This window comes from Diabrotica virgifera, chromosome 2 (assembly GCF_917563875.1).
Source record: "Diabrotica virgifera virgifera chromosome 2, PGI_DIABVI_V3a".
Taxonomy (NCBI): domain Eukaryota; kingdom Metazoa; phylum Arthropoda; class Insecta; order Coleoptera; family Chrysomelidae; genus Diabrotica; species Diabrotica virgifera.
The window spans coordinates 56,642,912-56,669,360 of NC_065444.1; the positions used below are offsets into that span (position 1 = coordinate 56,642,912).

General features: G+C 32.7%; 1 protein-coding gene across 3 annotated transcripts in view; it reads right to left on the minus strand.

Annotated features, from left to right (window-relative positions):
- The window catches only part of LOC114331495 (phosphatidate phosphatase LPIN3), a 195,000-nt gene that overhangs the window by 77,733 nt on the left and 90,818 nt on the right, over positions 1-26,449 (minus strand). For 2 of the 3 annotated variants that reach the window (XR_007696387.1, XM_050643655.1), the window contains exon 1: positions 20,124-20,400. The exons of the other annotated variant lie outside the window; for it this stretch is intronic. The gene's annotated coding sequence lies outside the window, so the exon portion shown is untranslated. Of the gene's footprint in view, positions 1-20,123; positions 20,401-26,449 lie in introns of those variants that run through there. 3 annotated transcript variants of the gene reach the window in all.

Here is a 26,449-nt window from a genome sequence, read left to right on the forward strand (position 1 = left end):
TACCAAAAAATCTACGAAACGTCGTGTACTTGACTAGAGCAGTGTTTCCCGAACTTTTTTCGATCGGGGACCCCTTCATTGAAGGAAAACGTAATTAAACAACAAACGTTGCATTTTCCTGCTTCATCTTTTCCTTGCCGATTTATTTAAACACCTTAATATTCTGAATAGTGACTTGTACGGCTGTGATGTTGATATAATCACAGCCACGGATAAAGTTAACCGATTTATTAAAAAATTGAATTATGGCAGATTTCAATTGAAATAAGTTTTGGATGAAAGATGCAAGAATAGTCCAAATTGGCGAGCAAATTTCAAATATTTGGTTGCGTTATATTTTTATTTGACATGTTTTTATATAAGCTATGAAATAAAAATTAAAAAAATCTCTTTTTTGAAAATTATTTCCCGATGCCCTCAGCTTTTTAAGCGACCCTCACTTTGGGAACCATTGGACGCCATTGGGAACCATTGGACATTAGAATTCGAAGCGCTGTAATTTATTATTTCATGAAACGATAGATCATGAAATAATATAATATAATTATTAGTCTATACATAACAAACGAAATTCATAAATATTTATCGTGTATCGTACTGTAAAACATTACGACTAAGGGAAATCGTGCCAGCCAGGTCGTGGTCGTTACATTTTGGTTTCGACATCAGTCAATTAGCTACTGGTTAATTAATCATTAATTGGACAAGCTTTTCCTAGTCCGACAATAGAAACTCACTAATGAAGAAAAGTTATCTGATACGTGAAGTAAAATTTTTAATCGAAATTAAAACATTTATTTGCAATAAATACATAACTGCATTTTCTGTAAACAGGTTTAATTCATTTATTTTAACAGTTCATTTTAAGACCACTGCAGGACATAGGTCTCTCCTATTTCTACCCAGAGGGCAGGGTCTTGTGCGGTATGGATCCAATTTTTCGTCATCTTTTGCAGATCATCTTGCCATCGTGTAGGTAGTCTTCCTCTGTTTCGTTTATCTGTTCTGGGTCTCCATTCGGTTAACTTGCGTGTCCACCTTCCATCCGCCATCCTTGCCACGTGGCCAGCTCATCTCCATTTCAATCTGTAAGCTCTCTCCATAACAGCTGTACCTCTGGTACTGTGCGTAGGTCTTTGTTTGTGATTTTGTCTTTTATTGTTACTTCTATCATTGAACGCTCCACCCTTTGTGGAGCATTGCTTTTCTTAGTTTCAAAGCATTGCTTTTTGTTGGGGACACAGTGTTTCCGCACCATAAGTCATTACTGGCAGAATACACTGATCGAAGACTTTTCGCTTCAGATTAATCGGGATGTTGCTGTCTTTAAATACGTTTTTAAGATCTCCATATTATGCTGTCCATCCATGTGTTATCCTTATTGATATCACACCTGTTTGGTTGTTCTTGCTTACTCGAATTTCGTGTCCTATATGTAGTTATCAAAAAATTCTACTTAGCCTTTCTGAATTTTTAAATTGTTACTGGACACGAGCATTTGTCATCTATGTTGTTTTAGGACATAATACTATATAAAGACAAATACGTTCTAGGACAGTTATAAAAAGTTTGGAAATATGGTGTCACTCTGTCTGACACCTGAAGAGAAAATGGTTTGAAAACAACGACAAAATTAATGATCATATAAAATATTATTAGTATTCAGGTATACAAATTTTTATTAGAAACTATTAAATCTAACAAAGATCAAGGAAAAACCATAAAAAGTGTAATTTATTCATTAAATCGAATCGGAAAGAACTTTGTACTTACGATTTATGTAAAAAAAGTGAACATACGATAGAAAACGGACACCAGTTCCTATAATTCAAATACGGTTGATTGAAAGAGTAAGCAAAATAGGTTCACCTTGACCGACACCTCGGATTGCGATGAAAAAATAAACAAGACCAGAGTAGGTGTTTGGAAAATCTTTTTATTTCACGGTGAATTTCGATGCGGTTCTCGCCTGAGATCTAAACTAAAGCATTCAAAAAGATAAATGTTTCTTTTTGCCGATAATAATTATTTATGAGTAGGGAGAAGAGTTTGAACCTTCGTACCGTCAACATCGTATCGAAGACGAGCTAGGTAGTTATCAAAAAGCAGTTAGCAGAAAATTTATCGTTTCAACAAATAAAAGTGTATTTATATATAAGTTAAGTTTTTGTGAAAGTGATACATACAAAAAAGCAGTAAGTGATATACGGCATATTATTTACTTTTGACGTAAATTTTTAAAATAATAAATATTTTATTGTATTATAATATACAATAACATTTTAAACACTTTTTCAATTTTATTGCGATTTATACTAACAAAACTGGAGTCGGTTCCCAATAGGGGGACAGGGCCGCACTCATTCTTGCGGGTGATACCTGTTCTTCTAAAATGATATCCACCGAAGCAAGCATGGATCAACAATCTCAACAAAACCAAATTTCACCGAAAAGCTATTCAGCAGTGACAAATCAATTTAAATTTCCGTCAAGACAGTTAGCACTAGTCTTTAGTGCAATCGAAAATACTCCACTTCATGACTACCTAATCCCTCTTGGTAACATTATTCAACCTAAAAATATCATTTTCGCCTCCCGACTTTCCAACAACCGAGTTTGCATGTACCTTGCGAACAAAAATATCCTAGATGAGTTTTTAGATAGCCATGGCCAAATCACTATCCGAGGAGAAATTTTAAAGGCTAGACGACTTATAACACCTGCCGAAAGAATTGTTATGTCCTAAGTATGCCCGTCCATTCCACACCATGTTCTTAAAAAAGAACTGCAAAAAATCGGTCTACATCTTGTATCTCCTATAACATTTCTAAAAATCGGCGCAAATCTCCCCGAGTACAGCCATATCCTAAGCTTTCGACGGCAAGTATATGTTAACCCTCACAATTTAACCATCCCAAGCGCCATAACAATAGCATTCGAAAACACAAACTACACAATATTCATTTCTCAAGATGGAAACGTCTGCTTCAAATGCAAAAAACCAGGACATGTGGCAGCAGCCTGCACTGAACCTACAAATACATCTGCGACACAACAAACTCCACTAAGTTATATAACTTCAAATACTACAACAGTAGCCGATTCGGCTGCAGAAACAGCAACAGCATCAATTCCTACGCAAACCCTTACCAGTAACACTAACCAACCTGAAACGTCCCAATCTAAACAAGCTCCAACCACATCATCACACCAAAGCACCTTTTCACAACATACTGAGTCAAAATTACCAAATGTAAATACAGAAGTGACCGAAAACAAAGAAATTCATTTAAAACGCTCTATAAGTGAAGTCGCCTCTCCAGAAACCGACATTACACTTCAAGAAAACGCATTTGTAGTACCAAAACCTACAGCAACTCGAAAGAAGACAAAGACATCTAAACTTAAAGAAACAACGCATTCGAATGTATCCATTTTTAGCATGATATATCCTGCCAAAACCTTCATCAATAATCACGAACCACCATTTCCGCTGAACTGTGATCAATTATGCCTCCTCCTAGAGAACATAGATGGCTTATCGAACCCCATAATCTCAATCAATGATTTCACTTCTGATTTGAGAGGTCTCAGTGACATGTTAAAGAAAATCCGTCCCTACTTAAAAGAAAGATCAATAAAAACAAGGCTGACCAACTTGAATAGAAAAATACTTGCTCATCTTGGAGAAGTAAGCTCCGGGTTAGAAAGTGATGCATCACAGTCATCATAGATTAGCAGCTGGTTTCTATCTATTGTTATATTCTCCTTTTTTACTTTCAACGAACTATTTGCTCTGTATCGCGCCCTACAACATGCAGACCTCTCAAATATTTCTGTTTCTCACCGACTCGCCAAACTCTCTCCTTGCAATGCAGCATCTGTATCCTAAAAGTCCTTTAGAGAATCTAATAAAAACTGAACTACAACTTGCACAAGAAAACAATACGACTCCGAGATTTATATGGATCCCATCACACATAGGAATTATCGGCAATGAAGAGGCAGACAGCAGTTTTCGTAATGCAGCAGCAAGTGCGGAATCTGAATTAGTGCGCGAGTGTGTATGTAATGATCTCAAAACGTTTTTTTCTAACAAAAGTGATTAGTCAATGGCAACGCGAATGGCTTCTGTCGAAATCTAATCTAAGATCGGTAAAACCAGATACACGACAGTGGAAAACAAGTGCTAGTTCACGGTTTATTCAAACGGTTCCAACGCGCCTACGTATAGGACACACCAAGATTACATACTCATATCTATTTTCGGCTAGTGAACATTCCAGGTTCGACCTATGTACTACTGTCACCCATCTGTTAATTAATTAAGAGTCCAAAATATCAAAATGAAAGTGAACGTTTAATAAACAATCTACCAAACACCCTACCAGCTTTATCGGGAGAAAACTGTCCAGCAAAAGACTTACTATCTAATCTAAATCAATATTTTGTACCGAATCTAGCTATTTGTTATATGTTAAAAATCATTGTTAACCTTTAATTATAATTTAATGTTTATCAAGTAATGCCGCTAATAACCTGATGGTGGATGCGGTAACTTTTCTTTTAATAAAAAAAAATTATGAGTTATGCCAAATGTTATTCTTCTTTACAATCATATATATGTCATTTCATTGTTTACAACTTTAATTAATTCACCAGTTATTGCAAAAATTTCCTGCATAAACAGTAGGAATATTTGGAATCTTCTTTAATTGCATCAAAACAAAAGAACTTCTTACCTTTTCTTAAGGAAAATACAATGAACGAAAAGCACTTTACTGTAAACATGTTTTTGTTATGACAACTATGTGTAGCTATGATATGGAATATTTCATGAAAATAATATTTGTTTATACCTTTTGGTTTTTACATAGGTAAATCTAAACCATATCATTTCAATAAAGTAATATTGATGTCTGCGCTACAACTGTTAATGCGGGACTATCTGATCATGAAGCGGTTTATACGAAGTTTAACATCTTTAGCAAGTCCTCCTCGAAAACTCGACGTTTAGGCAGGATTTTTTCCGGTCGGAACTTTCGTAAATTCCAAAATTTATGCTTAACCTCTGAGTGGCACTTTCCTTCCATGGACGTCGATTATAATTTCAGTGATTTTTTGAATAAGCTGGTCTGTATCTTCAATAAAGCATTTCCTTTAATCACAATTAAGCAAAAACATCGGAAACCCTGGACTACCAAAGGTGTCCGCATATCAGCCAAAAACATGCGTTCACTACTGTATATCAAGAAATTTACTACCAACGTCTCTGTTACTGAATATATCACCAAGTACAGGGCAATCTATTTAAAACTTATACAATCGGCTAAAAAATTGTATTATCAAAATCGTCTCAGAAGCTCCAAAAGTGTTGCAAAAGAAACTTGGTCCATAATAAACGATCTTCGAAATAAAACTCACACAGCTCAAACATTTTCCCTTCCAGACCCAGAAAATCTAAATGAATATTTTGTTAATGTGAGTAAAAATATAACATCAACTATTGTGTCACAACAAGATCCCATTTCCTATCTCCCTAATTCAGGAAAAGTTTCGAATTCATTCTTTATAAGACCGGTTGGTAAATCTGAACTGATCCAAACAATCAATAGTATCAAAAGCAAATCTTCCTGTAGTACCGATGGACTATCCATAAAAATTTTCTCAAATCTCCCAGACAATGTGTTGGGAGTCCTCATCTCTCTAATAAATGATTCTTTTGAGAAAGGTAAATTTCCAGAGTGCCTAAAGACGGCCATCATTATTCCTCTTCATAAGGGTGGTGAAAAATCTATTGCCTGCAATTATAGACCTATTGCATTACTACCGGTACTCTCCAAAATTATTGAAAGACTCCTAAAAGCCCGACTTATGTCCTTTCTCGTTGATAACAAGATTTTATCACAAAATCAGTTTGGATTTTTAAATAATAAATGTACCACCGATGCCATGTTTTCTGTACTACATGAGGTTTATCAAGCATTAAACAATAATCTCCACACTGCCACTGTTTTTTGTGATTATGCCAAAGCTTTTGATTGTGTAAATCACATTTTGATAAAAAAACTAGATTTCTATGGAATTCGAGGTATTTCTTTGAACTGGTTTCAATCTTACTTGGAAAATAGGAAACAACTGGTTAGAGCAAATGATACAGACTCTAGTCTCAAAAATGTTGTATGTGGGGTACCGCAAGGTTCAGTATTGGGTCCTCTACTTTTCCTTATCTTTATTAATGACATCACTAGTTTAAAAATCGATGGAAAAGTTTTTCTTTTTGCTGACGATACCAGTATCACTTGGAGCAACTCAAATATCGCAACTCTTCATGCTACTATAACTTCTGATCTACTCACAATAAAATCCTGGTCAGATTCTAATTTACTCTCTTTTAACGTAGATAAAACAGTAGCATTACCCTATAAAGGAACTCTTCAACCCTTACCTCTTCATAACAGCCAGATCAGTATCGTTGATTCTGCAAAGTTTCTTGGTATTTTTTTAGATAGCAACCTTAAATGGTCCCTTCATATCGATGTGTTAAGCAAGAAACTATCCTCAGCATGCTTTGCAATAAGATCTGTCTCTAAGGAAATGGATTTAGCCTCTTCCAAAATAACATACTTTTCATTGTTCGAGTCCCATCTTCGATATGGTCTGCCTTTTTGGGGTTTTGGTACAGCTGCCCAATCCGATGTTATTTTTAAATTGCAAAAAAGAGCAATCAGATATCTGTTTGGCCTCAGAAGAACAACACATTGCAGAAGCTACTTTAAAGATCACAGAATTCTAACATTACCTTCTTTATATATTTTAGAAACTGTTTGCTTAATTCGTAAACATCTACATGTTTTTTCAGAAAGACCTAGACATGACTATTCCACCAGAAATTCTACTTTTGACATCTATTTACCGATCCCGTCCAGTGAGTTAATAAAGAAATCTATATTATATTCTGCAAAAAAACTATACAACCATCTCTCTCTACAACTTAAATCTGCAACATCTTTCCCCAAGTTCCGTAAAATGACTAAAGCCTATTTATCTGAAAGACCATATTATTCAATAGCAGAGTTTCTTAACCAATAACTAAGAAATTGCAGTATTGTTATGTATAAGTAGAATCTTAATATATATTTGAGTGTCATATGCAGCAGCATAACTTATTAAATTTCTTATTAAATTTCTTAAGGTAGATTACGCAATTTGCAATTTTTTTTTAATTTTGCAATAGATTGTTACTGATTTTTATTTGACTTTATTATGTTTTATTTATATTGACGATTTGTATAATTTTAGTAAATTGTATTTGTTATTGTTTTTATTTATGATTCTTGTAAGCTTTGTCTATAAAATTGTTAAATTTTTCATGACAATAAAGCATATTTCTAATAATTTTAATGTTTCAATTTTTGATAGTTTGGAAAACAATACATTGCATATCATCCAGTTTGTGACTGTATACAGATTGCAATACCCTGAATAATAAATCTCAGTTTGGCAATGGTTTAATTCACTATTTAAAATAAACTATATTTTTAATGAGAAAAAGCCACAATTTTACCAAAAAAATGATTTTATTAACGTTTCGAAGCCCAAATCGGGTTTCGTTGTCAAAATACAAAATACTATTTTTCGAAGCCCAAATCGGGTTTCAATACAAAATAGTATTTTGTATTTTGACAACGAAACCCGATTTGGGCTTCGAAACGTTAATAAAATCATTTTTTTGGTAAAATTGTGGCTTATTCCCATTAAAAATAGTTTATTATAAAAATGCCACAAAGAAATAGCTTCAGAACAACATCAGTATTTAAAAGTAGCAAAATTAAAATCGCGACTGAATCACACCACCACGCGCCTCGTTAGCCATCATCTTGAATTTAAAAAAGAACTGCCTTTACTCAATATCTCCTCAATTTTTCAACAAAAATGGTAATGACTGAAATTGCCGCAAATACGATTTTCTACAATTTCTTTTTACAACTTTTTTCGTGTGGTCGATATTTTCTGAGTTACAGGGGAAAATAATAGAAGGGGCAGCGAAGAATAATTATTTAATTATCTCGTTTATTATGAAGAGAATTATGTTTTATACAATTTTGATATTTCATTTTTTTGCTAAAATCAATATTTAAACTCTTAGGTTCTTTCTTGTTTATGGCATGCTGCTGATACAAGTCAGCGTCTAGGGTTCGTTAATCGCTTGTCTTTCTTTAGGCTTATCATAGGGTCTTCTTTCTTCGTCTTCTTTTTATATAGACATGACTCTGTCTGTTTTTTCAATTTGCCTCTAGTAAGTTGTCGTTCTATCGTTTTCGTGGTCTTCCCACTGATCGTCTTCCTATTGGGAAACCGTCTCTCGCTGTCCTTACTATTCTATCATAGACAGATGACCTTAAATGTTAATTGTAGCACAAAAAAACAAAGAAATAAAAATTGTATAAAACATAATTTTCTCCATTTTTGTTTAGTACATTTATGTCGTAAAGTTTACAACCTTAATACTTTACAATGTTAATATTAAACAAGATAATTTACTAATTATTCTTAGCCACTATTTCACTATTTTCCCCCTTAATTCAGAAAATATCGACAGAACGAAAAAAATTTAGTCCTTACAATTTTTGTGGAAGTTGAAATTGGCGGAGGTATTGAGCAAAAACGGTTCTCCTTAAATGAGGACTAACGCAGTGGCGGAAGTAGGGCATCAGAAAATCTACAATGTACCATACTACGATTCCCTTCTTTCTATTTACCTCACAGCGATTGTTTTCATCACTTTTTGAATTACACAGAAATGACTATTTACCTCTTAATGATCCAACATAGTCCAGGCTGTATCGTCGTCCCCGTTAGGTAAATTATTCTGATTCGATTTTTTTGCACAAACTTACTCAAAAAGAGGTCCTTATAACAAATCCACAGGGTGCCAGGCGGTACAGTGGTCAAAAAGTTGTTTAAACAATTTTTTAAACAAATTCACAAAAACATTTTTTTTCAGTTCGGACGATTTTTTTTAGATCATTTGGGTCATTCGAAGCAAAAAAGGTCTCTTGTGATTTTTCTCTAAAATTAATTGTTGAGTTATACGCGATTTAAAATTTGAAAAATGCGAAAATTACCATTTTCAAAGCTCAGGTAAAAATTATTATTATGAAAGTCAGAAAGTCACAAAATCAAAGTTTAAAACCCCCCTACAAGATCCTGAAGAAATGTTTGTCATTATTTTATTATCAACCTGCCATTTTTAATTATTAACAATGAGCGCTAAGAGCGTATTGAGGCGGCCGTCAATGTGAGTGCGAGTGAGATGCATCATTGGACGGCCGGAATGGTCTCTCTCGCATCTCTTTCACACTCACCATTGACGGCTGCCTAATACGGGCTTAGCGCTCATTGTTAATTTTAAACAATAACCTCTTAGGAATACAATAATGACACAAGTTTCTTCCGGATGTCATAATAATAATTTTTAACTAAGTTATTAAGCCTTGAAAATGGCTATTTTCGCGTTTTTAACATTTTAAACCGCGTATAAAAATCACAAGAGACCTTTTTTGCTTAATTTGTTTTTAGAAAATTGTTTAAATAATTTTTCGACCACGGCACCGCCTGGCACCCTGTGGATTTGTTATATATAAGGACCTCTTTTTGAGTTTGTGCAAAAAATCGAATCGGAATAATTTACATAACGGGGGCGACGATACAGACTGTACTAACAAAGTGTTGATTGATGAGAATTTGTATATCTATAAATCTATATAAGTACTACTTATACTACAGCTTTTTCTTCTCTTTAGTAGAAAAAAAACTGAACCGGTTCTGCGTTCTAGTGAGCTGTGCGATTAATCAGTTTAATTGGACTCTCATTACGAATCAAGGAAATTAGTTTTGGTCGTCTTTATTACGTTAAATGGATAAATTTCTTTAAACGAATTTAAGTTTTTTGCACAACGATAATTATTTCAACAGAAACGTTTAGATAAATGGCAACATAATTAGAAAGCCTTAATGAATATATTAAGAAATTCTACAATATGCCAAGCAACTGAAGAGTAAGCCATTTTCAAAGATAAATATAAAAACAAAAAAGCATTAGGTTCTAAAAGAGCATTTAACAAGGATGAATCAAAAACTGCAAAATAAACGGGATCAGGCGTCTTTGCATAGACAAAACAACTCAAAAGGCAACATCGTTACATTAGCTGTAAAGGGCCTACTTAGCAAACGAAAATTGGTAACTGCACAGATCTCCTTAACAAATTCCAAGAGAACGAATAAGCAGACCAAAGTTAGTAAAACAATGATCGAGAGAAACCTTTGGATGTCTCTGAGCCCTTCTGTAGCGCTACTAAAGACGCGGGGAGATAATATGGTCATCACAATAAATAAAGAGCTAAGCTAGAACAAATCCGTAAAAAAATGAGTAAACAATACCGATTACCGATAGAAGATTTTCCAGCAATCTAACAAACACTTAGGCAAGCCGCACACCAAAGAAACATGAAACGAAAAACATGAAGCATGAAACGTGAAACATGTTTCATGGAAATAAAACACTGCTAAACAAATCTCAAAGTCCGCCTACCAATGAAACGAGTGTGATTCATGCTCAGTGTTTTATTTTCATGAAACGTAATTTACGTTTCATGTTTCTTTGATGTGCGGCCTCTGCCTTAGAAAGTTTAAAACGGTCACAGAGAGGGGTCACTGATCACTGTCTAGTGGAAAATGCTCCTAGATAAAATAGGTAATGACCCGTGGAGCAGTAAGCGTGAACTACAAGAAGAAAAACTGCGATAGACATAATTTATGAATGTGATTCACTTAGAGATCTGAGGTAGATATGCCTACACCGGCCAACTAAAAATTAAATTAAGTGAAACTGCAGGCTGTCCTTGAAAAATCAAGAAATCTTGGTTAGTCCAGAAAGCCACTGCGCATCCGCTAGGAAAAATATTCCGACTCGGATTTTTTGCACAATCTTACTCAAAATGGACCCCTGTTAACAAATATGCATGTTGCCAGGACCAAAAATGATTCAAAAATTTTTTAATGTTTTTTTTTGTTTTTTTTTCCTAAAATTTTTTTTTGCATGGAACAAAGTTTTTTTTTAATTTCTTGGATCATTCCAAACAGAAAAGGTCTTTAGTGACTTTTCGATAAAAATTGATAGTTTTTGACATACAAGCGATTAAAAATTGAAAAATTGCGAAATCGTTTATTTTAACCCTCAAAAACAATGTGAAAAACTGAAAATTTAAATGTTTCCAAGGTATAGTATTTTTACTACAAAAACGTTATTACGTAGGTCAAAATTTTTGACGTAAGAGAACTGTCAAAACATTAGAATGTGACTTTTAATTATTGCCATGTTTATTATAAACATGGCAATAATGAAAAGTCACATTCTAATGTTTTGACAGTTCTCTTACGTCAAAAATTTTGACCTACGTAATAACGTTTTTGTAGTAAAAATACTATAGGTAGATATTCTTTAAATATCGATTGATAAAATCCCGCAGAGTTTTTTGCAATACAATATTCAAAAATCCTTTGTTTTTTAATTGCTAATCAAGCGTGCATGTGTATACAGTATGGTACAAATGAAAGGATTAAATTCGTTATTTCGTAAACCGGCGACTTTAAGGAAAAGTCCCGAAACACGTCGATTTTTATTTTTAAATTATGATATTGTGGCATATATGGTATACTAGTGACTTCATCCATCTGGGCGTGATGACGCAATCGATGATTTTTTTAAATGAGACTAGGGGTCGTGTGCTAGCTCATTTGAAAGGTTCTTCAATTCTCTATTCAGTAATATAAACATTTACATAATTATTTATACAGGGTGACCAAAAAAAGTTTTTAATTAGGTTATTCGAAAAAAAAGAAGAATGTATGTAATTTATTTAATTCAAAATACGTTTTACTGTTACCCGAAAGCTAAAAAATGTTTATTTCACAAATAAACATTGCTTTTCGATTAAATTCAATGTTCAAGCCAGCTCTCTCTAGCCACCTGCCTCTTGGAAGTTTGAACATTTAATTTAAGCGAAAAGCAATGTTTATTTGTGAAATAAACTTTGTTTTCTGATTTGTGAAAGCAGTAAAATGTATTTTGAATTAAATAAATTACATACATTCTTCTTTTTTTTCAAATAATTTAATTAAAAACTTTTTTTGGACACCCTGTATAAATAATTATGTAAATGTTTATATTACTGAATAAATAATTGAAGAACCTTTCAAATGAGCTACCAGACGACCCCTATTCTCATTTAAAAAATTATCGATTACGTTATCACGCCCAGATGGATGACGTCACTAGTATACTATATATGCCACAATATCATAATTTAAAAATAGAAATCGACCTTTTTCGGGATTTTTCCTTAAAGTCGCCGGTTTACGAAATAACGAATTTATTCCTTTCTTTTGCACCATACTACCTACACATGCAACGGTGGAAAATAGTGTCGCGCACGCTTGATTAGCAATTAAAAAACAAAGGAGTTTTGAATATTGTATTGCAAAAAACTGCGGGATTTTATCAATCGATATTTAAAGAATATCTACCTACCTTGGAAACATTTAAATTTTCAGTTTTTCAAATAATTTTTGAGGGTTAAAAATGGCCGATTTCGCAATTTTTCAATTTTTAATCGCTTATATGTCAAAAACTATCAACTTTAGAGAAAAGTCACTAAAGACTTTTTCTGTTTGGAATGATCCAAAAACCTAAAAAAACTTTGTTTCATGCAAAAAAAATAATTTTAGGAAAAAAACAAAAAAAAAACGTTTAAAAAATTTTGACCCATTTTTGGTCCTGGCAACATGCAAATTTGTTAAAAGGGGTAGTTTTTGAGTAAGATTGTGCAAAAAATCCGAATCGGAATATTTTTCCTAGCGGATGCGCAGTGGCTTTTTGGACTAGGTAAAGTCTAGTAGGACGCAATGCAGTAAAATGCCAACTAACCAAATGCCAGAGATATTAATGTCTTTAGAAAGTAATCAGAAGTTAACGACAACATATTCAACAGTAAGATTAAGGTGTCTTCTTCTTCTTGATGTACCTGTTCCTGAAGAATGTTGGAGATCACCATGGCAATCTTTATCTTATCTGCAGCAGCACGGAAAAGCTGCACAGATGTTGTGCTGAACCAGGTTCTAAGGTTCTTTAAAGAGGATGTTCTCGTTCCTGGACCTCGCTTTCTAAATATTTTTCCTTGCAGGATATCTTGTAGGGAGCGCATATCTGGATTCATTTCGCATAATGTGTTCAAAGTGTTGTAGCTTTCGAAATTTGATTCTGGTCAGTATCTCTCGGTTTTTCTTCATTCTTCTAAGGACCAATTGTGATACAGTCAAATACAGGCAATTGTGATTAGGTCAGTCCAGGGAATCTTAACTATTCTCCGATATAGCCACATCTCGAGTGCTTCAAATCTTCTGTACATATCTTTCTTCAAGGGCTACGATTCAAAAAGAGAAGTTTCAGACTTGTCAGACCATCTAGTATACAAAAAAAAAAAACAAATCAACAAGTTTACCAACATTAATTTCTTGACACCAACTGTTCCAATAAATAATTCCAAATGAATAATAATGACCCATAATAATCTAATGGATTATATTGTTAGATATTGTAGTTCCGGAAATATTTCCTCATTGCACAATTAACTGACTTTCACATAAATCAAAATTAGCTGTTTCGACAACTTCTACCGGTATCGAACTAGCATAGCAAGGATACTTAAAACAGAACGTTCAACCAAATACTATAGACTGTAATACATACAACTCTTGACATTTCCCATTAATTTTGAGGAAGCAAAAAAATAGCGCCATCTAGCCGTATGAGTAGGATAACCAGAGCAATCTAACCTTACATTTATAAAATTGCTTTATTATTGTTTTTGTATAAGTGTTTGAACTATTTTTATTTTAATTTAATTTAGCAAAATTAGCTCGTTATTCAAAAATTTATAAAATTAAATTTGAATGTTTACGTAAAATTTTACGTTGTCAAAACGTAGTTCAACTCAAGCCGACAGTGGCGCTAGTGGCAACGTGCTTCCAGATTTCTGTGGGAGTTGGATGTATTACAGTCAATAGTCTTTCCGATCTACTTGATGTATAGGGGAAACTGGGTAAAAGTGAGACATGGGTAACAGTGAGACACTTGTAATATCTTCCCTCCTTTTCGCCACGTGGAGATATCATTACTTGTGAGTGCTTGCTGTATTCAAAGTTACTGATTTCTAAAATGTTCGGCGGCCGTGCAGTTTCAGTTTAGGATTTATCGTGCTAAAGTGTGTTTGGTGGGCACCAAGTAAAATAATACAGGGACTTTAAGAATTTTTTATAAAAGCATGTTAATTATTAAGATTTTTCTAGTATTACTATGACATTGTCTGTAGATTAGTAAAATATTTTTTCTACAACCATGTTAAAAATGCAATTTTTAGCACTCCACACGAGCGTTAAAAATGCTACTTTAAGGCACTAGTGCTTTAAAATATTTTTAAGGCACTGCAGTTCGTATTGACAATTATTTTGATGTAATGTCAAAAAAATATAAAAATGGAATGTCAGTCACGTTCAAGTAAAAGTTTTTGTAGATATTGTCCTGTAATTACGTTTGTAGAAAAAATATTGTATGATATGCGTGTTAAAAAGTACATTTTTAAGACACTCATATGAATTGCAGAACTCGCTATCGCTCATTCTGCAAACTTTCACATGCGTGCCTTAAACATGTACTTTTAACACTTATATCATAAATAACTATTAGGAATAAAGAAACAAAATACATTTTTTTTATTATTTCATTCATAGGATATTCTGACCAATAGAAAGCTACAGAGATGCAAATTAAGGTGATAATTTTTGATAATCCCCCGTGGTTAAGCATATTACGTCAGATGCCCTTCGTTGCTATGAAAAAATACATTCAGTGACATTAATGACAATTAATGTTTTAAAAATTATAAAAGTGATGGCTTTCAATCGTCAAATATTTATAAAAACTGTGCGTTTAATGGTACTTACATAAATAAGTTACAATAAAATTTTGGTTTTGAACAGTTTTATTAATGAAATAATCGCAACAAATTGCACTCGACCTCTGAAATTAATATAGAATTTTTGCTCTCGTGACACTTTGACATAATTTCACTCGCCTTCGGCTCGTGAAATTAAAACTGTCAAAGTGTCACTCGGGAAAAATTCAATAATTTCAGAGCTCTTGTGCAATTACTACTGATAATCTATCCAAAAAAATTAGTTAGTTTCATTTCAATACTAGCTAGAAAATAAGACTATATTTTTTAAATAATAAATAAAAGTATTATTTTTGCAAATATAAAAATCTATGAATATTATCCGATTTAGATAAAGTTCTAATTATAAAATTACGCCACATACTAAAATTAAGGTTATGAGTCCAATAAAAATGACAAAAACATAACTGTAGAAATCGTACATAAATCTGAATATTCAATGCTAAATATTTTTAAAGTCAAACAAAGAAGTCACCTTAAATGTATATTATGTAGATTGTGAATGTCCTTATATATGATATATCATCGTAAATATCCATCAAGGTAAAATTCAGTTCAGTTTATTAAAAAATAAACTCCCTCATATCTTATGCTTTGTACTCGCATACAAAAAGCAAAATGATTATTTAAACGTGAAAAATTACTTAGTTGAGTTTACAATGAAGTAAAAACTTCTAATATAAACATGATAGTATATTTTATATTATATTTTATTATAAAATTTAAATTATCTAAAAATCTACACGGATTAAAAATTTTTCAAAACGTTTTCGGTCCTATCAGATCATGAACAGTGAGAACATCTTAAAAGTACATAGTTGAAACTATTAGACACTATTAGAAAATATCAAATTTTAAAAAATTTGACACGAGGTCGATGTTATAGAATTTGACGCAAAGGAAACATACAGATCTTTTCTCGAAAAAGAAAAAAAAAAGTCCTCCGGTTAATACCAGCCAACTTTGATGCCAAACCACTAGGATTCCTTTTAATTTTTTAGTTGAATTTATTCCAAATGATAAAAACCATTTTACGTGTTGCTTGGTTTTCCCAAATTTTAAGAAACTGAGATGCAAAAAACACTTTTCGGACACCATCAAAATTTTTTCTCGAAATCGTGGTTAAAAAATTGTAAACTTTATTTATACCACAAAAAGATTTTGGGAGTTTGTCTAGGTGAAACAAACCACTTCCCAGGTCAACAAACGGAAGTCTTGTAAAAACTGAATAATAATAATGCTCGTATTGATCAAACAAACAATATGCTTGTGAAAGGTGTTAAAAAGATTAAGTGGATACTGAATTATTTATCACAAAATCACAATTTAGGCAAAGTGCTTATACATTTTTAATAGTATTGATATTGTACCTGTTGTATTATATTGGTATTTGACAAAGGATCTGGTAGGTATATGTTATTGGAGATTTTAACGCCAAGGTGGGAGAAACTGAAAGTGAACCACATTTGAAAGATGAAAGAAAACACCTACAGTTTGTCACGCAAAACAATCTAATGATAAAATCAAATCGACTACGTACTCGTGCGGAAAAGATGAAAAACCTCAATAATAAATATAAGAACCAGGCCTGGAGCATAATGTGGATCAGATCATAAGCTGCTAAAAATGAATGTAGGCGCAAAATACAAACAAATAGCAAAATTCATTAGAAAAAACAGCTAAGGGTGAATATTGCGGAAGAATTCCAGATAAAACTGATAAACAAGGAGAAACAATGTTGAAGACAAAAAAGATATGTTGTTCTGAAGCTATTTTCTTGTGGCAATTTTGCAATTAACTATTTTTAATGGGAAATAAGCCACAATTTTACTAAAAAAATGATTTTATTAACGTTTCGACGTCCAAATCGGATGCCGTTGGCAAAATACAAAAAATATTAATATTAAACAAAAATGTTGTTGCTTAGTAAAAAATTCTTCTAATTTATTTAATTTTACTCATTTATATCGGCAATTCAGACATATATTATACATTTTAAAGTAGAAGACTTTAAAATGATATTGCCAATATTTATGAGTTGCGTTCCTGGGACGACTTTACTGAAAGATAGTTCATTCGATTACATGAAATCAACCCCAACTAAAGAATATCCGTCATAAAAAAAATCATAGCATGTGATCTGTCTTTAAAAAGACAACCACATGCAACGGTGACAGTAAAATTCTGGCGTTAGAGATTCCATAGTAAATCACGAGGGAAAAAACTGTTTTTTTTTAATTCCATAGTATCACGAGGTTTTTTCCCGGTTTTCCCTCGTGCTTTACTATGGAATCTCTAACGCGAGAATTTTACTGTCACCGTTGCATGTGGTTGTCTTTTTAAAGACAGATCACATGCTATGATTTTTTTGTGACGGATATTGTTGAGTTGGGGTTGATTTCATGTAATCGAATGAACTATCTTTCAGTAAAGTCGTCCCAGGAACGCAACTCATAAATATTTGCAATATCATTTTAAAGTCTTCTACTTTAACTTTAAAATGTATAATATATGTCTGAATTGCCGATATAAATGAGTCAGATTAAATAAATTATTAGAAGAATTTTTTACTAAGCAACAACATTTTTGTTTAATATTAATATTTTTTGTATTTTGACAACGGCATCCGATTTGGACATCGAAACGTTAATAAAATCATTTTTTTAGTAAAATTGGGGCTTATTTCCCATTAAAAATAGTTAATTTTAAAAAAAATATGGAACGGAATAAAAAGTTGGATACATCCAGAGAAAGAAGAGTGTATACTGCGTAAATTCCAAAAGAACAAACATTGAATGTCAGGGAAAATTCTTAGAATTAGTGAAAGAAAGAAGACTTATGCTACAACATACGACAAAAATAAGAACCGAAACTCAAAAAAATACCCTGTATATGGATTTATTAAAAAATACTGTCAATGCTCTGGAAAATTACTATTATTTTAAAGAGATGACTCACTCGCCATAATTTTAAAACTTCATTAATATGTATGTTAAAAAAAATTCAAATACAAATAACAATTTATGGTAGGGGAGCCCAAGCTGGGATTTTTGCAGTTACTCGAGCGCGTCAGATTATCATATGGGGAGAAACCTGGTGCCCTGCAGATGTACCTCTACCATATATTGGCTCTTAACACAGGGGAGTTAGTTAAGGGGGGCCCGAAAAAAATCTATCCTTAAAAATACTCGAAATTGTCAGATTAAGATAAGGTAAGTTAAGGACATGCAAAACAGTGTATATTTTAAAAATCTGACGATTTGAGCGGGGCGTAAGGAAATGAGTGAGTTAAAAAGTTTCACAAAAAAAGCGAATAATTCGCGAAATGAACGTTAGATCGAAAAACTAAAAAATACGTGTTCAATATTTTTCAAAAATCTATCGAATGATACCAAACATGACCCCCTTTAAAATCTTAAATACAAATCCCGCGATATTTCGCAAAATTAACATTAGATCGAAAAACTGCAAAATACACTTAATCAATATTTTTGAAAAATCGATCGAAGGGTACCAAACACGACACCCCACGGAGGTGAGGTGGTACTTTAAAATCTTAAATAGGAGCCCCAAATTTTTATTCCAGATTTGAATTCTTTACGTAAAAATAAGCAACTTTTATTCGAAACATTTTTTCAAATTATGGATAGATGGCGCTATAATCGGAAAAAACGATTGTTGGAAATGGAAAATTAAATTAAAAATGTAAAGTCCCCACTAAAATGGAAAACTTTACTTAACTTTTTTTGGTTTTAGGACCAACTCAATAGGTCCCCAAAGCGCTCGAGTGACTGCACATTTAGCATACTTCGCTCCCCTACTATTATATTTGATAACACTGAAAAAGCCATAAAATAAAAATACAGCAAAACCTCCGTTAACCGAAATAATTGGGGGGGAGGGCGTTTCGGATTTAACAAGAATTTCGTTTAAAAATAACGTTTTTGTATTCTTCTTATATCAAATTACAGAGTATTGGAGAGATATAGCTACAAAACATCGTTGTTAAAGGAAAACACTAAAGAAAATATAAGATTTCTTAAAAAAACACTCTAAACATGATCATTTCCTTAATTTAATTGCTTTTTTTTTTAATTTACTTTTTATTGACGAATTTATTGAAACTGTCAGCCATTTCGGTTAACCGATGTTTCGGTTAAAAAGGTTTCGGTTAACGGAGGTTTTGCTGTAAACCAAAATGAAGGAAGTACCTACTTAAAAATCATTTAGAATTTGTTTATAAAAATAATACATTTATTAATTAATGCAAGTTTCCAAAAAAATTATTTTAAAATTAATGAGAAAATTGCAATTGCGGAAAGAAATTGCAAATAAATGAAAATGGAAAAAAAACATACACCTCTTGCAAATTTCGATAAAAAAATAGCTAGAAAAAGGTTTAATGAATGAATACTAAGTAAATAATATATAATTCTAAGAGAATTGAACAAAAAATGTACTCATTGATTTAGGATTTAAAAAAAAACAGTCAATGACAGAATTAAAACAATGGCTATTGAGACATGGACATGATGCATTACATATATTTCTCCAAAATTTCTAAAGCTTAAAAGTTAGAATTTTCGATTTTTATTGAGAATAAGTCACAATTTTACTTTAAAATACATACGTTTATTTTGACGTTTCGATTTTCACTTTGCTTTCCATTTCGGAAATCGTTCTCAAAATACAAAACATCAATAAATTAAACAAATTTTGTTTTTATTACTTAGTGAAAAAATTCTTCTAATAATTTAATTTTATCTGACTCATTCATATTGATAATACAGACACTTAGTTATGCACTTTAAAGTAGATGACATTAAAATGACATTGTCAATATTTTTGAGTTGCGTTTCTGGGGCGACTTTATTGGAAGATAGTTATAGAGTTATAGTTCATTTAGATATTAAAAATACCCGACTTTTAATATCGAAGAATTTTTTCGAGCTGTGTATTTTTAAATATGTTAAGACTAAAAAAATTCAAAACTACTATTAACAAAAATGCAACAGAATATTATAAATGAATAAAAATAAAAAAAATCACCTATTATTTGCTGACTTTGGACGGCTTATTTTCTAAGATAAGTTCTAATATTCACACACTCCATTAAAACAAATTTTCTATACTGTCTTCCATATCACAAGTATTTTATAATCACTTTTCCACGAGATCGTGGTATAACAGTTAAACGATAAAGTTAGTTGCCAATATTTTTATCACTCGTTATTTTGTCACAAAAATAAAATGAGTATTTTTAATATCAGTTCACGTATGTTTCACGACGCGTTTAAATCTCAAATGAGAAATACATTAACCGCGAATATGTTTTTATAGGGTTATGCGCAACTCTAGCGCGCACTTTTTACTAATCAGCCGGCTCTGGTTCATATTTATTGAACGTTATAGTTAGAGATCTGTGCCAGTACAAGTATACATACGTATATTTTTACAACTAAACTTTGGTGAACTATTTATAATAGAAACACCAGAAATTATAAACACAATTATTACTGAAAAATCCCTAGCATCAAAATATTCCTAAGAAATGGGCTAAGATGCTTGAGACTTAAGGTTGAATACACATATTCAATTAGGTATTTAAACTAGCAGTTCTTGCTTTGGAATTATTTCGAGACCTATTTATTCATAGAGCTTATTTCTTTCCTATCTTCTGGCCATTTTCATTTTCAAGATTTTTCGATATTATTCTCCATCTTTAAAAGCCCTGTATATGCGTTTTCAGGAACGTTATAACAATAGGAGAAGGATTTTTTTCCAAATACTACCCAGATCTTTATTTCTTTACTATGAATGTCTTTATTTGGTGTTATAATTTCTTCTACTTCTATTTTGGCTGATTCGCTATCCAGAACTTTTTTGAATTTTTTCCCAACTTTTATATAATTCTAATAGCAGTCCTTCTTCTATTGCCCTATCCATTGAAGATGTTGGCTAGTGATATTTTCCTCATCTCTATGACAATCGTCATGACCATGGCAATCTTTATCTTATCTGCAGCAACGCGGAAAAGCTTTACAGATGTTGTGTTGGACCAGGTTTTGAACTTCTTTAACCAGGATGTTCTGCTTCCTGCACCTCGCTTTCCAAATATTTTTCCTTACAGGATGACTTCTACGAGTGCTATCTGGATGGATTTCGCATAATATGTGCGAAGTATTGTAACGTTTAAGATATATGATGATGGTCAGCACCTCTCGGTTCTTCTTCATTCTTTTGAGGTTCTCGTCTTTTGTGACAAGGTCAGTCCACCGAAGTATTCTCCGATAAAGCTACATCTCAAATGCTTTAAATCTTCTGTAAATATCTTCGTTCAAGGTCCACGATTCTACGTCATAAAAAAGGATAGAGAAGACTCTTCACTTTATTCATCATCGCAGCATTACTTTTATACCAAGAGGGAGTGAACGGCCGTAGCTCAGCGGCATGATACTGGCCTCATACAACAGAGCACACGGGTTCCAGCCCCGCCAACGACAATCCATTTTCAATCATAAAAATGATACGAGCCGTTGCAAAGTGCCTCGGAGAGTACGTTAAGCCGTCGGTCCCCCTGGGCTAGTGTACATCGACACTAGTTACTTGAAACAGGGTTAAAGATGCATTTGGCGCTGGAACAATCCGAAAGGATCTCCCCGACAAAAATGCCATACGATATTATTATTATTATTACCAAGAGGGAGGTTGTGGCTCTGGAAGAAAGCTCCCATCCGGTTGAAGACGGATCTAGCTTTTCCGATGCGAGCTCGTATCTCCTCGTTATTGGTCCATTCGTCATTTATTATGGGACAGAGGTAGCTGTAGTACGTCACTCTTTCTACTGGGATTTGGTTGATGTAGAGTTGACTTTCTGTCATTTTTTTCTTGCTAATTATCACGAGTTTTTTCTTCTTTGCGTTTATATTGAGTCCATATTTTTGACGGTAATACGTGATTTTGTTCATAAGGTCTTGTACGTCTTCTAGGTCTTGTAGAACATTTCGAGTCGTATTTTATTAGTAACTTCTGTAAAAAAAGCTTCGCAGAAGCCATACCAATCACTTGTGTATGTTGCATCCATGAGTTTTTTCTTCTTCCTTCGTTTCTTCTACTGTCTACTTTTCCTTAAGAGGATGGGTACGTATTTTCGGCTGCAATGCTATTCAAATAGGGATTCATTTTTTTCGAATCCTGAGAAAACTAATAGGTATTTTTTTAAAATTTAAACGCAGAATGAAAGATTACGTTATTGGCGAGGGCCGAAAGTCCCTGAGAACTTCTATAATGTTTATTTTAATAAGTTACAAGGGTGAAAAACTAAGAGAAAATTTAGTGTGTTATTTAATTTAAAATATCTCGTTCAAAATAAACTTTTTATTTATTCTAAGGGACTTTAGGCCCTCGGTAATAATATAGTCTTTCATTCTGCGTTTAAAATTTTTAAAAATATTTATTGATTTTTTCAGGATTCGAAAAAAATGAACACAATGTCCGTGGTTATATTTCCAAATCTATCTTTGTCATACAACGAACTCAGTCGAATAGAATATTGTCAGCATGCTGTCAGTCAGACAGTGACATTCAATGACAATTTTAAATATTTGACATGGCATCGGGAATATTTTGAGTGTATAATTTAAATAATCTTGATATACATATAGTGTATTTGATAAATAATTGATTTAAGACGTGAACTTAATAAAAAGTTATTTATTGTGTATTATTTGTGGAAGATCCAAGCAGAGAATACATCAGGATAATATATTCTGTGATCCAAGTATTTTGTTGTTAAAGATGTTCAAAACTGTAAGCGTTCCATAGTAACAATATACACTCACCGGCACAAAAAACCGCCACCCCAAAAATGGGTCATTTTTAATGTATTGTATTTCCTAAACCTGATGTCCGATTTAAGTAATTATTTCAATATGTTATAGCCTTATTCTTTAACAATATCGCTCTAATAATATTGTTGCTAGACAGGTATATTATCATTGTATACAGGGTGTACGAATCAAACTGTGTTTTTTTTTCTCAAACTTTGGAACATCCTGTGGAATGTTCTAGCTTTTATAAAATACTGAAATTAAAACCCATCTATAGCCTCAGGTTTTCTTAACATTATGTTTTTTGATTCATTCGCTTATGTTGGATAATAAAAAAGTTAGGCACTTTAACAACTATCCCTGTTTTTCGTCAATATAGGGTGTTTTTAAATAAGTACGGCAAACTTTAAGAGGTAATTCTGCATGATAAAATAATGACAGTTTGCTTTATAAACGTATGCCCGCACATGCTTCGTTTCCGAGATAGGGGGTGTTGAAATTGTTCTTACAAACTGACGATTTATTTATTGCTCTAAAACGGTTTGTGATATGCAAATGAAATTTGGTGGATTTTAAGAGGTAGTTATTGCGCATTTTTTTGGCATACAATTAGGAATTTTATATTCACCATTTGCGTGCATACGGGATATATCTAAAATGTTTATACCCGTATGCACGCCAATGGTGAATATCAAATTCTTAATTTTATGCTAAAAAATGCGCAATAACTACCTCTTAAAATCTACCAAATTTCATTTGCATATCACAAACCGTTTTAGAGCAATAAATAAATCGTCAGTTTGTAAGAACAATTTCAACACCCCCTATCTCGGAATCGAAGCATTTACGGGCATACGTTTATAAAGCAAACTGTCATTATTTTATCATGCAGAATTACCCCTTAAAGTTTGCCGTACTTATTTAAAAACACTCTGTATTGACGAAAAACAGGGGTAGTTGTTAAAGTGACTAACTTTTTTATTATCCAACATAAGCGAATGAATCAAAAAACATAATGTTAAGAAAACCTGAGGCTATAGATGGGTTTTAATTTCAGTATTTTATAAAAGCTAGAACATTCCACAGGATGTTCCAAAGTTTGAGAAAAAAAAACACAGTTTGATTCGTACACCCTATATACAATGATAATATACCTGTCTACCAACAATATTATTAGAGCGATATTGTTAAAGAATAAGGCTATAACATATTGAAATAATTACTTAAATCGGACATCAGGTTTAGGAAATACAAGGCATTAAAAATGACCCATTTTTTGGGGTGGCGGTTTTTTGTGCCGGTGAGTGTATTATTAAAAACTCACTTAAACACTTTTCCTCTTTTCTCGATTGAGTTGTTATCTCGATTTGAGTTGTCTCGATTTGTTGTACATATAAATAATTATTACAATCACTGAATACATAGTTAGTGAAAAAATTATCACATTTATTAACTGAATTAATAATTTGCAATTATAAAAATAACAGTTATCCAAGAACATTCAAAAGCCATCTCTTTAAATTAATGATGACATTTTCAAGTAGAATGACATTCTAGTAATGTTTACATATCCATACCAGTGTGAATTTTACTACACGTAATTTGCCGGGTAAAGACAGAAAAAGTAGGGATACCCGTAAAATATTTGCGAATTATGTACCGATGGCCTTAAATGCTGGAGACATTGGGTGGAATGCATAAAACGTAGTACCTGCTAATGCTTCAAGTATGTACTACATTTTTGAAGATTTTACTGCACTTAAAAAGCACTAAATGCTTTATAAGTGTAGTAAAACACTTTACAAAGCATTTGTAAGCGTAGTAATGCTTTGTAAGTGTAGTAAAATCTTCAAAAATGTAGTACATACTTGAAGCATTAGCAGGTACTAAGTTTTATGCATTCCACCCAATATTTGCTACGCCTCATCAGATGAGAAGGTATTCCAGCTTTCTCTTCTTTACTGTAAAGGTGATGGTGCTTACCGATGATTCGCAACACTTCCTCATTTTTAATGCGATCTGTCCACGATATTTGGAGAATTCTTCTAAATAACTACATTTCAAAGGCAGAGAGCTTTTTCGTTAGTTATTCTATATCTGGCAATAGGTAACAACAAGCAATCTAATTTTTAGTGTTAGTGAAAAATGAAAACCCAATTGAATGAAATGTGAAGAATATACAACGATCAGTTGGATGAACCATGTTTAACAGTCTTCTTGCGAATGATACATGAACGTGTCTACAAAAAACACTCATCATCATCATCATCCTCCAGCCCTTTGCGTCCACTGCTGGACATAGGCCTCCCTCATTTTTGTCCATTGTGCTTTATTTTGAGCATTTTGCATCCAATTTCTTGACATTTTCTTGAGATCGCCAGTACAACGAGTAGGTGGTCTTCCTCTACTTCTTTTGTCTAATCTCGGCCTCCACTCAAGTAATCTCTTCGTCCACCTCTCATCATTGATTTGGGCGACGTGTCCGGCGCAGTTCCATTTCAGGGTGGCAATTCGGGAAAGTACATCGGTAACTCCTGTCCTTCGTCTTAAGTCTTCATTTCTAACTCAAAGCGGTCACGAAGCGATATACTCAGCATTGACCTTTCCATTTTCCTCTGGTCTTTTTGCAGCATTTTAGAAGTTGTAGCTGTCAATGTCAAAATTTCGGCACCATACTTTTAAACAACCGCTTTTAAAGATATCTTTGAGTTTTCCATAGGCTGCCCATGCTAGGTTTATTCTTCTTCGTAGTTCGCATGTTTGGTTGTCTCTTGTGATCTTTATTTCGTATCCAAGGTATATGTAAAAAAAACTAGACGATAGTATAGCAGAAAATTAACTGGGATTTAGAAAAGCCTTTAGCACTAAGGAGGCAGTATTTACTATACAAAAATCCATAAAACGGTGTAGAGATGTCAACTGTAACGTATTCATATGTCTAGTTGACTTTGAGAAATATTATGATAGAATGACTGTGAGAATCATTACAAAATACCGATATCAGAAAGCCATAATACGTGTAGACCCAACAAAAATTTAAAGAGATACCCATTAGAAAAAGAGTACGTCAAGGATGTGTACAATGCCCTTTACTTTGTGCTCAGAAGAGATGTTTAAAGAGACACTATACGCTCAGAGCTTCGCTGGTGTCGCCACTAGCGGATTACTAATGCAACTTTCGCTGGTAATTTTTAAATTTATTATTTAATTGTTATCGCTTAATATTTACAACGCAAAAAAGTAATTAAATTGTAATCGATTTTTTTAAGATTTTGCTAATCATTTTGACGTTCTATTGATGAAATATTAATTTCTTTCTCGGATACTTTCACAACCATCGTGTAGATGGCGGTAAGATTAATAGATTGATGTATAATTACATATTACGGAATATTAAAAAAACTTAAATTCAGTATTTAAAACGTAAGTATATAGGGTGAGGCAGATAACTAGCCTATTAGAAATATCTCGAGAACTAAAGGCAACAGAATAATGAAAATTGGAATAAAGGGGTTTTGAGGGATGATCTATTAAAGGAAAATATTT